This window comes from Crotalus tigris, unplaced genomic scaffold, assembly GCF_016545835.1.
Source record: "Crotalus tigris isolate CLP2741 ecotype Arizona unplaced genomic scaffold, ASM1654583v1 scf7180000024385.1074895, whole genome shotgun sequence".
NCBI classification, from domain to species: Eukaryota; Metazoa; Chordata; class Lepidosauria; order Squamata; family Viperidae; genus Crotalus; species Crotalus tigris.
Window position 1 is genome coordinate 859,773 of NW_024100555.1, and position 10,915 is coordinate 870,687.

The 10,915-nt window shown below is 41.3% G+C and overlaps 1 long non-coding RNA gene across 1 annotated transcript; it reads right to left on the minus strand.

Annotated features, from left to right (window-relative positions):
- Positions 1–234: 234 nt before the first annotated feature.
- On the minus strand, positions 235–10,577 carry LOC120301552. The gene is made up of 3 exons (XR_005554941.1): positions 9,612–10,577; positions 5,832–5,913; positions 235–973 (listed from the first exon to the last, which is right to left on the minus strand). It is a non-coding gene; the product is annotated as an uncharacterized LOC120301552 (long non-coding RNA).
- Between the last annotated feature and the right edge of the window lie 338 nt (positions 10,578–10,915).

Sequence of the window (10,915 nt, forward strand, 5' to 3'; positions counted from 1 at the left end):
CTTGGCAACATGCACGCTGGCTGGGGAAATCAACACAAAGTTGCTGGTGGTTGAACAACATTGATACAGCTCATCCAACTCAAAAAAGTCACATTAAACTATTACATCCCTAACTAGTTATTTTCTCTACCAATGACTCATTTATTTATCCTTTTATTTTGATGTTCTACATCAGGGGTCCCCAACCCCCTGGACCGTGGCATGTCAGCATGCCCCATCCACAAGATGCAGGCAGTACACAAAACCATGCACCCTCCGGTCCATGGAAAAACCTCTCTCCACTGAACCGATCCCTGGTGCCCAAAAGGTTGGGGACTGCTGCTCTACATCATGTTATTTTGTCATTTTAAAAAGGTGTCCTGTATTTTGCAAACCAATGCCAAGATAGTCAATTTATTTGTCACTAAGACTGCTGCCATTCATTCTCCTGTATCAACTAAAGATATAATACATGAATTTGGAGACTAGCAAGTGTTAATCTGATTTATACTTGTATTTGTTAAAGCTATATCCCACATTTTCTCCAGAAATTCAAGGTGCCTTATGTGGAAATCTTCATTTTATTCTCCTGGTAATTTGTGAAAAAGTTGTGCTAAAAGAAAGTGACTGCCCTAAAGTCATCTAGTGAATTTGCACTACTGAAGGTGGACTGGACCTGGATCTCCTCAGCCTTAGTGTAACACCTTAATCACTTAATTCCTAACTTTCCCCAGGTATTCATGAGTTATAAGCTACAGAAACACTTTAGTGTACTAGCATAAATGCAAAAAAACAGAAAGAATATTCCTGTCTAGATTAGAAAATAAGAAGGCCAACAGAAGTTAATATCTTCTGCAAATAATTCACCATTTTATGCTTTCTATGATCTTCACTCACCTTCTTATATTTTTAAAATGTCCAGACCTATTTTTCTGCCAAGAAATGGAAAAGCTGGAAAATGCATTGAGAAAGAGGTAGCATTCTTACTTAAAACCTGTAGCAAAAGACAAATGAAGCAAACTTTTATTTTAAAAAGTGGTAAACACTTCAAAAGATCTCATAGACTAAATTCATATGATGTGTTTAAAACATGCTGTGGTTTGGTTTATGGTGACATATTAAACCATTAATTATGTTTCAGCATCATATGAACACCAGATCATTATAATTTAGTCAACAAACTAAGTTTAAAAATTCTGGCTTAACTCTATACGCATACATTCGTGCAATTTTATTGACAAAAATAAAGACAAGATTTCCCATTGCTTTTTTTCCCCAAGCTAATTTTTCAGTGTAGCATATAGTTCTGAGATTTTCTACAAAGTTCTTATCCAACTATTAAATAAGTCCAATATTGCTTAGGTTTGGGGAGATCAACCAAGGTTAGCTAAATGCTATCACATGCTATTAGGATTCATAGCATACTCTTTCACAAATCAAATTCATTCACTGAGATATGCAACTGATTTCATTATTTCTTCCTCTACTTTCTTCTAGTACAGGCTGCGGTAAATAAATACTTCTAAGCCTTCATATTCTGGTCTTAAACTACTGAACTGCAAGAAAAAATAACCTTGAAGCTTATTCCCCCCCCCCCCAGTTTTAATTATAATTTTACAGGAACAAAAGAGAATATACTGAAACAAATTTAAAAAAAACATTAATATATACACATCATGGCTGGCTCAGGAATTCTGGGAGTTGAAGTCCACGAGTCATAAAAGAGCCAAGGTTGCCTACCCCTGGTCTAGAACAGGGCTGTCAAATTCAATTTCATTGAGGGCCGTGTCAGCATTGCAGTTGCCCTTAGGGGGCCGGGTGGGTGTGGCCAGGATGGGGATGGCCTACTGGGTGGGCATGGAGGGAGTGGGTGTGGCCTAATGGGTGGGCATGGCCAGCTCTATATTGTTCGCATCAATGGTGCCTAAGGGGACCTGGGCAGGAGTGGGACAGATCTGAGGGCCTCTGGCAGAAGGGAGTGGGACCAGGGCAAGTGCCAAGGCATGGTCCACTGGAGAAGCCTCACCATTCCTCTCAGGCCATGTGGGGGGGGGATGGTGGTGCAGGCTGCCCGGAGCCCTGGGCAGCAGAGAGGTAAAATGCCATGTCTGGCCCTTAAGCACCCGTGCCTGGAGCCCTGGGCAGCAGAGGTCAAACACCCTGCCTGGCCCTCAAGCACCCACGGCACCAAGCCCAGCCCCTCTTCCCCAAGTGGGGAAGCTACACTTATCACCTCCTCAAGCCTGCTGCTGCTATGCTTTCTCTCCTTAGCCAGGTTGTTCATGATGGGTACTAGGGCAAAGTCAGAGAGAGACTGAATGCGTAGATGGCCACCACAAAATTGTACATTGGCTTCGGCTGGCCATCCTGGGCGAGGGCTAAGGCAGTGGGGGCCATTCCCTCATTGTTTCCAGGGGGAGATGGCTTTGTGGGCCACATGAAACCATTTCGTGGGCCGCATTTGGCCCCCGGGCCTTGTATTTGACATGTCTGGTCTAGAACATCTACCGGTAAATATATCACATATCGAATCAATCATTTAGTAGCTAAGTATCAAACCATACCTAAAATTTATTTAGAACTTTCTTAATCAATGCCTTTTAGAGTTGAGAGGAAAGTGTTGATACCTATTTCATTATTTTTCCCAAAAAAAGACACCTGTACAAAACAATCTGGCCAATGTTAACTGCAGCTCATAAGGGGGGGGGGAGAGAATCAAAACTGTACGTTGACTTCAAAAAAAAAAGCACCTTGCTCAAATTTCAAGGACAAATGTAATTCCTAAACCTAATAGGCTAATATTTGTGAAAACACTTTTTTTTTCATCAAATGAAAAAGTGTTATTGCCTAGGAATGTGCATATAAATTCTGAATTCTTCAACACGCTGATATGTTGGGGAAATAATCCTAACAAGATGAGGTTATGGTTTCTCTCTGCTCAGAAATAGCATTCCAAAGTTTAAAATAGACTGTAGCATTTGGACTGGATGCAAATTTTTGCTCTACAATGAAACACATCATTGTAACCTACTTCTTTATATGCATTAGATTCCATATCCAATTGGTGGATCTTTAGATAGGGGGAGACTCCTGAAAAATTTTATTCAGAACAAACAATATTAGAATAAATAGACTAGTAATATATTTGGTGTAAAGAAGCTTGCTTCATTCCTTTGTAATATGCTGAGACATTATGGATCAACATCAACACTCAGATTTGAATGTGGGGACATGGCTGCATAGAAAATGAAAGTTTTATTTTGCATTTTAAGTCCAAACATTAATATACATAGTTTATTTAAGGTGTGGAGGTAACATTAATTTTTTTCTGGTTAAAAAATGTAATTGAAAACTGGTGATGTCTTCAATTTAGTCATGTTGAAAGACTGGGGAACTCATTCATATAACATTAAATCATGGTTCAGTACAGGCATTCTGAATATAGTAACTTATTAGTTCTTTTAGGAAACCAACTGCCAGAATTCCCAGTCACAATGGGCTGGGGGCAGGGGTAAGGCAACCTTGGCTCTTTTATGACTCATGGACTTCAACTCCAGAATTCCTGAGCCAGCATGGCTGGCTCAGGAATTCTGGAAGTTGAAGTCCACACGTCATAAAACAGTCAAGGTTGCCTACCCCTGGCTTGGGGTGTGCCTTATATCCTTATTTGTGAGTTTATACTCAGCTTTCCATTCAGAAACTTATGGGTACATACACTACGCTCCTTCTCCCCATTTTACCACATAACAACCCTGTGAGATAGGTTTAAATTGAGCTAGTCCAAAGGCACCCAGGGACTTAGAAGTCAAGACTGACTCAATATGGCAGTTATGTCTGGCACTTCACCTCAGGAAAACAGTTTAAGGGAGGCTAAGATTCCTCTTCCTTCTCAAGTTATAAACAACACATTTCTCTATAGAGCGAACTTTCTCAATCCTGGCAGCTTTAAGACTTCAGTTTCTAGAATCTCCTCCCATCTTTGCTAGCTACATTTTTGCTAGCTAGCTACCCACCCAATGGGTGTTATTATGATAGACTGTTAAATATGCAAATGTGGAGGCATGTGCCAAAGACCTTCAAATATTTGATTAGCATTCACTGATATCGTTGCTACAATGATTGTAAGAGATTAAAAAGTAACCATAACATCTGTTGTTAAAATGCCCTGAAGGTGGGCTTTTTATCCCAAACAATTTAATTTGGTATATTTGGGAGTAATTTTTTAAAAAAGTTTGGTGAAAACCTTACTACGTTTTGCCTAACATGGTTGCTCTGACTAAATTTATATGCAAAAAAAGCTATGATAGGCAATCTTTATACTGCTAAAATTCTATAGTATGTTCCTATACTGCTGCAAGTTACCAAACATACAATTGAAAAGATATTCCATTTCTGCCTTTAAATGCATAATTTATCTTTCTTTTCAATTTCCACAGATATACAGGTCATTCCTTCTGCATAGCAGCATGAAGTTTTTCAGTCTTTATACTTAACTACTTTTAAATTGAAAAAAATGCATTAGAGAAAGAGAGATTAGTAAGAATTACGTGTAACCGTGACCAAAATATGAGACATTATCCTCTGGGAACTCATTTCAGGAAAGACTGAGTAGAAGGTGTTCCCAATTTAACCATTTATGCCTATTGCATGTAATGCTATTAAGGCCTGAAAGCACTGTAGATGCTATGAAAAAAGAAAATCTATAGATCTGAAGCTGATAAATTAATTAGGGGTGAAAAATACAGATGTACTCAGAGCAACATATTGTTTAAGGCAAAAAGTATAATCAAAGTCAATGTATTTTTCTATAAAATTAAATTAGCTAGATCTCTCCCATATATTTTCTTTTTAAAAAAATTAAAACCTTTTGGCCAGTTTAAGTTTTAAAAAAAAATTCTGTCTTAAAATACCAATCAATAATTAAGACTTCTTTAATTTACATTTTAATTTTTTTATTTTTATTTTCATTATTTATATCCTACCTTTATTCTTTTTACAAATAACTCAAGCTGGTGAACATATCTAGCATATCTTCCTTCTCCTATTTTCTAACAACAACCCTGTGCGGTGGATTGGGCTAAGAGAGAGGGACTGGCTCAAGGTCACCCAGCTGGATTTCATGGCTAAGGCAGGACTAGAAGTCAACCAACTGGCTTTTATTTTATGTCTAAGGTGGGACTTAAACTCACAATCTCTCACTTTCTAGCTTTGTGCGTTAACCACCAGACCAAACTGGCTCTAATAATTACATGTTACTTTTAACGTACTATATTTTTACTTAGTTGTCTTTTGTTTGCTCTCTTTTCCCATATCTGATTCCTCCCTTCTCTTTCTAGGCAATAGTTGCTGGAGATAAAAAGTGCTGTAACCAATCTGGGAATTACATCTTAACCACTCAAGATCCACACTGTACGAGCTAAACCTAACATGTTTACTTAGAAATATTTTAGGTCAAGCATACAATTATACTCCAGGATTAAAAATACCACTATTTGCAGATAAAGAGGAAAACATAAGAAACATTGATAAATCACAAAATCATACAGGCATCACACCCAAGTCTCAACTGTACCATCTATCTGCAAAACATTGTACATACTTCGTGCTAACTTCTGCTTTTTAAAATTCCACTCTCTTCAGCTACATTATTTTTAATAATTGTTTAAGAATTCTGTGAGACAGAATTATACTTCTCTTATCAAGACCACCAAACAAATATATAATTCAACACATTCATCTCGCAAGCACCTTATTTCTGTCAGTCATAGTTGACATTCAATCCTAGTATTTTCTTTCCCATCAAAGTCTCATAGCCCAAATCAACCAGTCTACAGTCAAAGACAAATACTTACAGATTTGAGGCTGGCAACATTAGGGACTGCATTCCTCAGAAAAAGGTATAAGGTATCTTATGCTGCTTCACTTCTTCTTTGCCTTTAGGAGGTAACAGAGATAGATTTGGAACTTCTCTGTATTTAAAGACAAGTTTCATGAAAACCACAAATGCTGCAATAAAGGAATCAAGGTCATAGACCTGGACTTTTGTTACTTACTGGCCAGAGAGAACAAACACTCCTATATTTTGTTAAAATATAACCCATTCCATCTTTGTGAAGCAAAAAATTGGATCTAACAATCCCAGCATTGCAGCCATTCTTCTTCAAGATATGAACAAGGGAGGCCCTGGACAATCCTTCACTTTGCTAGATTTATTTTAAAAATCCCATGTTATAAAGCAAAATGTAACCAGAGGAGATAACACAGATGAGTTGCATAAGATAGTGAGATACAAACTGTCAAGCACGGAAGTATAAATTGTAACAGAAAAACAGTAAGAGAAAATGGAAATGTCAACTGGATTTTTGAATTAATATTTCTGGGGAGTACTTACATCTATTATTTTTAATATCAGAATGACAAAGGCTATTAAGACTTGTTTAGATATAGTTGTTAATTTCTGGAAGGAAAGGTGCAGCAGCTCAGGCCTACAAACCAAACTTCTTTGTGGGAACTAGTGATAGTAAATCAGTGGGTGATGGAAAGATACTACAAGGATGCCGCAGATTAAACAAGTTTGGGGTTAAACCTGTAAACACAAACCTATGTCTCTTATTGTATTGAAATCTAAGTAAATATACCTAGGATCAGTCAGCATATCAGGTTTTTTTTCTTCTGTAACAAGTCAAGACTTTATGTCCTTTCTCTACTTATACTTAACCAAACATGGCCAGTAAGAGAAAAAAGTCACTTGGCATTGCTGTATCTTTGTTATATTGCTTTCACTTTGTTCCTGCCAAGGAGTAAGGCAAATTAGCTGTACAGGGGATTAAGCAGTATATTGCCACTCGTTCTAACATCAGTCAGGACGGTTTCAAGGTATATAACATTTGCCTAGTTCCTTACCGGAAGTTAGGTGGTAGGCAGTGATTTTAATCAGAGGCAATAGAGCAGGGGTGTCAAACTGCCAGACGCATTAATGGGAAACCACGCCACCCCATTGCTAACAATGGTGAAAAAGCTCTGATACGTTGCACAACATGTGACGTCACGAGTTTGATATGTCTGCAATAGAGGCTAGAAATTTGTATGGGGATAGTAGTTATGCTTATTGTATATATTGTAGCTTTTTGCAGATTCCAGAATGGATGGTTAGCACTTCATCTCAATTGTGGTGAAAGTGTGATACAGAAAAAAAAAAAAGATACTGAGACATAATGATACAGTCAAGTGTTCACGAGGTAGCTAGGATAAGCCAATGGTTAAAAATGTATTTCAAAGACAAAATATATGGGAAACATGAAAAGCAAGGCTTCTGGAATTCTTTCCAAGGCCCTAAGTTACAGCTGTACTCTGGGAAAGAAGGGGGCTCAAAGTGAGTAGCCAACAGCATTCTGAGCCGCTGCCCAACTACTTCTCCCATGGGGATACATTGGGGATTTGCAGTCCTGGCCAGATCCAGCCCCTATTCAAACTCACAGTTCTTCTATCGAAATTTCCTGCCAACAGATTGGTCCAGTTTTGTTTTCCTTTGAGTTATCCTGTTGATAAACAAAGTCCCAACCCTCTTTATGTAATCTCTATCCTGGATTTTGCTGGATTGGAAAGAATAACAAGGTAGAGAACACATGTAGAACATGACTTCTGGAATTCTTTCCAAGCCCTGATCATTCACCCTGGGTCATGTGACCAGGAAGGAGGCAGGAATCTTAAGATGGAGCAACCAGCAAAAGTCTAAGTACATGCCTTTCCCCAAAGGAATGCATTGGGAAATTTTGATTTTTTTGTCTTCCAGATTCCAAACCTGTTTGGTCATTCTCAAACTCAGCCTTACTTTGCCAGCTTTTTTTTTTTCACCTTCACCAATTTTGGGCCCATCCATTCTGTTTTTGGAAAGTTTCTGCTGATGGACAGACAGATGGGTGGACAGAAAGTCCAGGAAAAGTTTATTTACATACTTTCCTTCCAATATTTCATTGGGTTGGGCAGAAGGAAAATGCCAAGAATGGTGAAGTAACTCATACCAGTGATATCGGCTTTCTTTAATATCCAGAGTCCTCTTATACATTTAGGAGTTGTGCAGTTAAATGACTTTTGGCAGAGGCAGCATTTAAAAGTTCTATTAATCCTGGCTTGTTAAGATCTCTTCAAGAAGCAAAGATACTTCAGGCTTAGGTCCTTCCATAGTTACTTTAACAAGCAGGACACAATTTTGCTCTGTATTTGGCAGATGCAAATGCCAAGCAAGGGGGCAGTGGTGGAGGCAGAGAACTCTTCCCACCACCATTATTAAAAAGACAAGCATGACAACTAGGAGGGCAGGACCTTCTCTGCAACTGGGAAAAGGAGGAAGCAGCATAACCCCTTTCCCCAAGATGATGGTGTCTTCTTGGCTGGGAATCTGGGGATCTGCAGGTCCACAAATCCGGAAAGCTCCAAGTGAGAAAAGGCTTTAATAACACCAGAGAACAACCAGGTGCAGCTGCTTTATTGGTGGGAACCCGCTAAGCCATTCCACCTTAGCAGCTGAAAACCGAAAGGACCGAGCTTAGATAAAAGAAAGAGGCCGAGATCGTTCTGGAGGGCAGCCCGCACGTCAGAGCAACCGACTCGCCTGCTAGGCAGTTCGACCACAGCAGGCGCGGAGGCCAGCAAAGCGGCGACAGCCTGGGTGGGGAGGCGCTCGCCTCCAGCGCAAATACCAAACCGCTCGTCCGAGCCTCCGGCCCCAGTTTTACTGATAGCTCCTCCTTTTGGGATAAAACTCACCCCTGCCAGCCTGGGAGCCTCCTCCGCCTTCCTCTTCCTCCTCTCTGCGCTCCTCCCCCTTGATGGCTCATGTAAACAACATCCAGGCTATATTTACAATCACTTGACTGGAAAGGAACCGGGCCAGGAATCTTAAGGAAAATAATAGTGCGCCACATTTTAAGAGCCACACACACACGCCCTCCGGAGAGGATGCCGTGCTTTCCTCGCGGCTCCCTCGCTCGCTCCAGCCGCCGTCAAGCGCCGCCGAGCAAATCTCCGTCCGAGGAAGCATCCATCCGAGGAAGAGGGTCGGGCCAGGGATGGGACGGCTCCCTCCAAGTCCCGGGCCCGAGCCTCCCCTGTCTTTTAATCCCCTTCGCGCGCCCAAGAAAGGCAAAACGCGAACACTCGCGCCTCTGGCCAAAGTGCACTGGCGATCGCGACGCCTAATAGTTAAAGTGCAGAATCCTCAGCTGCGAGGGGAAAGGCGGGCAAAGCGCTCAGCTCGCAAAACCCCGCTCGCCCAGCTGTGCGTCGTTGCTTCGGGCGGCCGCGTTTATTAAAAGAGCAGGAAAAAAAAAAAAAAAGGACAAGCATCGACACCTCGCCTCAGAGCCTGGCGCCGCCGCCCCTCCTGCCTGGGGCGATAAAAGCTTTGCCCCTCGCGTAAAAATCCACCAACCTCTCGCAGGACTTTCCCGGGGCTCTGTGAAGCCGAACTGCGAGCGGGCAGATGGGGGAGTTGGGATGCCAACCCCGGTGCCCTGCAATAAACGCGCTGGCTCACCCCCTCCCTAGTCCTCCTTCCCCCGCCCCCTCCCCCCCGCTCCGGGCGCCCGTCGGTTCCCCGCGCTCTAGCAAGTCGCTGCTTCTCGCCCACCCACCTTTCCAGACGCGCTCGTTGCCCCCTCGCTCTCCCGTCTTTGTTCTTAGCTTTCTTTGCGCGAAGATTATCTAATGACGCAGCATAGAGTCGCCACAACGTGACTGTCGCCATTTTTCTGTTTTTATTGTATCTCTCGCACACTGCCATGTGATAGAAATTAAAAAAAAAAGAAAGAAAAACGAAACACCAACCACCACGCGGAAAGAGACGCGCTCACACACAAACTTCCGGGTTCCGTGACTGTGTGTATGAAATTAAAAAAAAAAGAAAGAGCGGGGGCGATCGAAATAACTTCTGGGCAAGGCGGGCGGCGCGCCTTTAGTCTCGCTTTCTTTTTACCAAGCGGGGCACTTTCAGGTGACGCTGGAGAGTCGCCGTCTGCCTCGGCGATCGTCTTGGATGCTGACCGTTTCTGACGGCACAGAAGCACTAACAGCTTCTGCCTGATCCGACGGGTTTTTTTTTTTTCCATTCCGAACCAAGTTGCGAGTTCTGCAACTTGCTATGGATTCGGACGATGGAAAGAGGCTAACTCGCTGTTCGGTTGGAAAATCGGCGTTGGGAGTAGAATCATATTAAGGGAGTGATATTGAAAAGACAAGTTTCCTGAATTGCAGATCTTGAGTGTGGAAATTTTAGCACCTTGGGGATATTGAACCGGTTTGCGTCTATACTGCGTTTATCAATGGGATACTCGCAAGAGTGAATGGTTGCTACTTAAAAGCATAGCAACAGGGCAGAAGATAGAAGGCAGTGGTTCGTTCACACAACATCACATGCTAACTCTCCCAGAGCCACATTTGTCGACGCGGCACCTGTTTAACATGTGAAAAACTTTCATAAGCATGAAGAATTCGTTCCCATTCTGCTTCGGAGTCTCCATAATTCAGCTGTAGGCTTCTCAATGCAAAAACACATATTCTGGTGTGGTTGGGAAATACTATGCACATTTATGATGCTATAACACCAGGTAATCCCAGTATTTTTTTGTTTATATACCCAGCTCAGATATAGGCAGTGTTTCAACATTAGGTCTCGGGTATTAAAACTATTTTTAAAAAGGATTATTATTTAGGAATGCAGCATGTATTTTAAAAAGCTGAATAACAACTTTAGGAAATAGGGTTTGTTTTATCAGAAATATGGAAGTGTATTAAATGTACACATCAAAATATCTATAGGAAGAAAAAAACCCTTATAATAAACAACTGTGTTTTTTGATTACCAATATCTTTTGTTCCATTTTTTCCCCAGATCATATAACACTCCCTGGTCTATACCTATTTAAGAAAAGCTATATCA